The sequence below is a fragment of the Nothobranchius furzeri genome, unplaced genomic scaffold (assembly GCF_043380555.1).
Source record: "Nothobranchius furzeri strain GRZ-AD unplaced genomic scaffold, NfurGRZ-RIMD1 Scf103, whole genome shotgun sequence".
In the NCBI taxonomy this organism is placed as follows: domain Eukaryota; kingdom Metazoa; phylum Chordata; class Actinopteri; order Cyprinodontiformes; family Nothobranchiidae; genus Nothobranchius; species Nothobranchius furzeri.
Genome location: NW_027223119.1, coordinates 34243 through 40000, shown reverse-complemented (window position 1 = coordinate 40000; position 5758 = coordinate 34243).

The window sequence follows — 5758 nt, the reverse complement described above, 5'->3', positions numbered from 1 at the left end:
CCCAAGTGGAGCACTTGTGTCGGACTAGGGAGGCTGTGCCGTGCCCCCTGGAGGTCTAAAGGATGACCAGTAGTTGTGGTTCTCGCCCCGGGACTTGGGTCATAGTATAGCCCAAGTGGAGCACTTGGGTCGGACTAGGGAGGCTGTGTCGTGCCCCCTGGAGGTCTAAAGGATGACCAGTAGTTGTGGTTCTCGCCCCGGGACTTGGGTCAGAGAATAGCCCAAGTGGGACACTTGTGTCGGACTAGGGAGGCTCTGCCGTGCCCCCTGGAGGTCTAAAGGATGACCAGTAGTTGTGGTTCTCGCCCCGGGACTTGGGTCAGAGTATAGCCCAAGTGGAGCACTTGTGTCGGACTAGGGAGGCTGTGCCGTGCCCCCTGGAGGTCTAAAGGATGACCATTAGTTGTGGTTCTCGCCCCGGGACTTGGGTCAGAGTACAGCCCAAGTGGAGCACTTGCGTCGGACTAGGGAGGCTGTGCCGGGCCCCCTGGAGGTCTAAAGGATGACCAGTAGTTGTGGTTCTCGCCCCGGGCCGTGGGTCTGAGTATGGCCCAAGTGGGACACTTGTGTCGGACTAGGGAGGCTCTGCCGTGCCCCCTTGAGGTCTAAAGGATGACCAGTAGTTGTGGTTCTCGCCCCGGGACTTGGGTCATAGTATAGCCCAAGTGGGACACTTGTGTCGGACTAGGGAGGCTCTGCCGTGCCCCCTTGAGGTCTAAAGGATGACCATGAGGTCAAAAGGATGACCAGTAGTTGTGGTTCTCGCCCCGGGACTTGGGTCAGAGTATGGCCCAAGTGGTGCACTTGTGTCGGTCTAGGGAGGCTGTGCCGGTCCCCCTGGAGGTCTAAAGGATGACCAGTAGTTGTGGTTCTCGCCCCGGGACTTGGGTCAGAGTATAGCCCAAGTGGAGCACTTGTGTCGGACTAGGGAGGCTGTGCCGGGCCCCCTGGAGGTCTAAAGGATGACCAGTAGTTGTGGTTCTCACCCCGGGTCGTGGGTCCGAGTCTGGCCCGAGTAGAGCACTTTGGTCGGCTACCGGGGGGTGTGCCGTGCCCCCTGGAGGTCTAAAGGATGACCAGTAGTTGTGGTTCTCGCCCCGGGACTTGGGTCAGAGTATAGCCCAAGTGGAGCACTTGTGTCGGCCTAGGGAGGCTGTGCCGGGCCCCCTGGAGATCTAAAGGATGACCATGAGGTCAAAAGGATGACCAGTAGTTGTGGTTCTCGCCCCGGGACTTGGGTCAGAGTATAGCCCAAGTGGAGCACTTGTGTCGGCCTAGGGAGGCTGTGCCGGGCCCCCTGGAGGTCTAAAGGATGACCAGTAGTTGTGGTTCTCGCACCGGGACTTGGGTCAGAGTACAGCCCAAGTGGAGCACTTGTGTCGGTCTAGGGAGGCTGTGCCGGGCCCCCTGGAGGTCTAAAGGATGACCATGAGGTCAAAAGGATGACCAGTAGTTGTGGTTCTCGCCCCGGGACTTGGGTCAGAGTATAGCCCAAGTGGAGCACTTGTGTCGGACTAGGGAGGCTGTGCCGTGCCCCCTGGAGGTCTAAAGGATGACCAGTAGTTGTGGTTCTCGCCCCGGGACTTGGGTCAGAGTATAGCCCAAGTGGAGCACTTGTGTCGGCCTAGGGAGGCTGTGCCGGGCCCCCTGGAGGTCTAAAGGATGACCATGAGGTCAAAAGGATGACCAGTAGTTGTGGTTCTCGCCCCGGGACTTGGGTCAGAGTATAGCCCAAGTGGAGCACTTGTGTCGGACTAGGGAGGCTGTGCCGTGCCCCCTGGAGGTCTAAAGGATGACCAGTAGTTGTGGTTCTCGCCCCGGGACTTGGGTCAGAGTATAGCCCAAGTGGAGCACTTGTGTCGGACTAGGGAGGCTGTGCCGTGCCCCCTGGAGGTCTAAAGGATGACCAGTAGTTGTGGTTCTCGCCCCGGGACTTGGGTCATAGTATAGCCCAAGTGGAGCACTTGGGTCGGACTAGGGAGGCTGTGTCGTGCCCCCTGGAGGTCTAAAGGATGACCAGTAGTTGTGGTTCTCGCCCCGGGACTTGGGTCAGAGAATAGCCCAAGTGGGACACTTGTGTCGGACTAGGGAGGCTCTGCCGTGCCCCCTGGAGGTCTAAAGGATGACCAGTAGTTGTGGTTCTCGCCCCGGGACTTGGGTCAGAGTATAGCCCAAGTGGAGCACTTGTGTCGGACTAGGGAGGCTGTGCCGTGCCCCCTGGAGGTCTAAAGGATGACCATTAGTTGTGGTTCTCGCCCCGGGACTTGGGTCAGAGTACAGCCCAAGTGGAGCACTTGCGTCGGACTAGGGAGGCTGTGCCGGGCCCCCTGGAGGTCTAAAGGATGACCAGTAGTTGTGGTTCTCGCCCCGGGCCGTGGGTCTGAGTATGGCCCAAGTGGGACACTTGTGTCGGACTAGGGAGGCTCTGCCGTGCCCCCTTGAGGTCTAAAGGATGACCAGTAGTTGTGGTTCTCGCCCCGGGACTTGGGTCATAGTATAGCCCAAGTGGGACACTTGTGTCGGACTAGGGAGGCTCTGCCGTGCCCCCTTGAGGTCTAAAGGATGACCATGAGGTCAAAAGGATGACCAGTAGTTGTGGTTCTCGCCCCGGGACTTGGGTCAGAGTATGGCCCAAGTGGTGCACTTGTGTCGGTCTAGGGAGGCTGTGCCGGTCCCCCTGGAGGTCTAAAGGATGACCAGTAGTTGTGGTTCTCGCCCCGGGACTTGGGTCAGAGTATAGCCCAAGTGGAGCACTTGTGTCGGACTAGGGAGGCTGTGCCGGGCCCCCTGGAGGTCTAAAGGATGACCAGTAGTTGTGGTTCTCACCCCGGGTCGTGGGTCCGAGTCTGGCCCGAGTAGAGCACTTTGGTCGGCTACCGGGGGGTGTGCCGTGCCCCCTGGAGGTCTAAAGGATGACCAGTAGTTGTGGTTCTCGCCCCGGGACTGGGTCAGAGTATAGCCCAAGTGGAGCACTTGTGTCGGCCTAGGGAGGCTGTGCCGGGCCCCCTGGAGATCTAAAGGATGACCATGAGGTCAAAAGGATGACCAGTAGTTGTGGTTCTCGCCCCGGGACTTGGGTCAGAGTATAGCCCAAGTGGAGCACTTGTGTCGGCCTAGGGAGGCTGTGCCGGGCCCCCTGGAGGTCTAAAGGATGACCAGTAGTTGTGGTTCTCGCACCGGGACTTGGGTCAGAGTACAGCCCAAGTGGAGCACTTGTGTCGGTCTAGGGAGGCTGTGCCGGGCCCCCTGGAGGTCTAAAGGATGACCAGTAGTTGTGGTTCTCGCCCCGGGCCGTGGGTCTGAGTATGGCCCAAGTGGGGCACTTGCGTCGGACTGGGGAGGCTCTGCCGCGCCCCCTGGAGGTCAAAAGGATGACCAGTAGTTGTGGTTCTCACCCCGGGTCGTGGGTCCGAGTCTGGCCCGAGTAGAGCACTTTGGTCGGCTACCGGGGGGTGTGCCGTGCCCCCTGGAGCCATGGGAGTGAGCTCCAGCAGACTGGTATTTTTCGGAGAACCAGGCCCACACTCCTCAGACTTTGTGCCCAGGGACAGGCCACCAAAATCGGCCGCGGCTCGTGCACTTTGCCCCTGCGTTTCTCCCAGAACCAGAGCCGGAAAAATCCCAAAATTGATGCCCAGAGATAGTCGACTCTGCCTGGAATAGATTGCCACCCAAACCCGCCAACTCACGCTGGTTTTCCGATGGCCTCACCTACTAACCCGAGCATGGTCATCGCTCGCACCTTCCAAAACCTCCAGGGGCGCAGGCACTTTTCATTTACTGGCCATAAGGCCGACCGCCTTAAGCGTTAAGCGATAAGCGAAAGGCTTAGTTTGGACTTAGTTTTTGGAGCGACGAGGTCGCCGTTTTGTCAATTCTGAACCGATTTTCACGCGGTTTTCGACTGCCTGCGCCTGGGGAGCCGCCCAGAAGCCCCAGGCAGTGTTCTGGGTGGACTTCCGGACCGGTCCGGACCCGGTACCGGCCGGGGGAACCGCACCACGCCTCTCGGGCGTTTCTACACCGATTTTCGCGGGGTTTTCGACTGCATAGACGGGGCCACCTGCTGCAGGGCCCGAGGGAGGGCCTTACTGAGCTGGGTCCGACGCAGGGCCCGGTTCCTGGAGCCCGCTGGGGGGGGGGGGGGGTTCTCTAAGGCTCACGGCGGGCTGCTGAGGGGCCGGATCGGATGCAGACAGGCGCTCCTCTGCCCAGGTCTTTGCTCCCCTGCCCCACTAGGAATGGAAGACACACTGCCAACAGCTTCTGGAGGGTGATGGGCCCTGCTGCAGACCAGGTCCGACCCAGGTTTCAGCTATCCCACCCCGCAGGGACTTAAAGACACACTGCCATCAGCTTCTGGAGGCTGCTGAGCTCTACTATAGAGCAGGTCCGACCCAGGTTTCAGCTCCTGCAGCCCACTAGGACTTAAACACACACTGCCATCAGCGTCTGGATGGTGATGGGCCCTGCTGCAGACCAGGTCCGACCCAGGTTTCAGCTATCCCACCCCGCAGGGACTTAAAGACACACTGCCATCAGCTTCTGGAGGCTGCTGAGCTCTACTATAGAGCAGGTCCGACCCAGGTTTCAGCTCCTGCAGCCCACTAGGACTTAAACACACACTGCCATCAGCGTCTGGATGGTGATGGGCCCTGCTGCAGACCAGGTCCGACCCAGGTATCAGCTCCTGCACCCCGCAGGGAATTGAAGACACACTGCCATCAGCTTCTGGAGGCTGCTGAGCTCTGCTATAGACCAGGTCCGACCCAGGTTTCAGCTCCTGCACCCCGCAGGGAACTAAACACACACTGCCATCTGCAACTGGAGGCTGCTGAGCCCTGCTGCAGACCAGGTCCGACCCAGGTTATGGCTCTCCCACCCCCCTGGGACTTAAACACACACAGCCATCAGCTTCTGGATGGTGATGGGCCCTGCTGCAGACCAGGTCCGACCCAGGTTTCAGCTCCTCAACCCCGCAGGGACTTAAACCCACACCGCCATCAGCTTCTGGAGGGTGATGGGCCCTGCTGCGGGCCAGGTCCGACCCAGGTTTCAGCTCTCCCACCCCGCAGGGACTTAAACACACACAGCCATCAGCTTCTGGGGGCTGCTGAGCCCTGCTGCAGACCAGGTCCGACCCAGGTTTCAGCTCTCCCACCCCGCAGGGTCTTTAACACACACACTGCCATCAGCTGCTGGAGGCTGCTGAGCTCCGCTATAGACCAGGTCCGACCCAGGTTTCTGCTCCTGCACCCCGCAGGGAATGAAAGACACACTGCCATCAGCTTCTGGAGGCTGCTGAGCCCTGCTGCAGACCAGGTCCGACCCAGGTATCGGCTCTCCAACCAGGCAGAGACTTAAACACACACACACACACACACACTGCCATCAGCTTCTGGGGGCTGCTGAGCTCTGCTGTAGACCGGGTCCGACCCAGGTTTCTGCTCCTCCACCCCGCAGGGACTTAAACACACACTGCCACCAGCTTCTGGAGGGTGATGGGCCCTGCTTTAGACCAGGTCTGACCCGGGATATAGCTCTCCCACCCCGCAGGGACTTAAACACTCACTGCCATCAGCTGCTGGAGGCTGCCGAGCTCTGCTGCAGACCAGGTCCCACCCAGGTTTCTGCTCCTGCACCCCGCAGGGACTTAAACACACACTGCCACCAGCTTCTGGAGGGTGATGGGCCCTGCTGTGGACCAGGTCCGACCCGGATATCAGCTCTCCCACCAGGCAGGGACTTAAACACACAC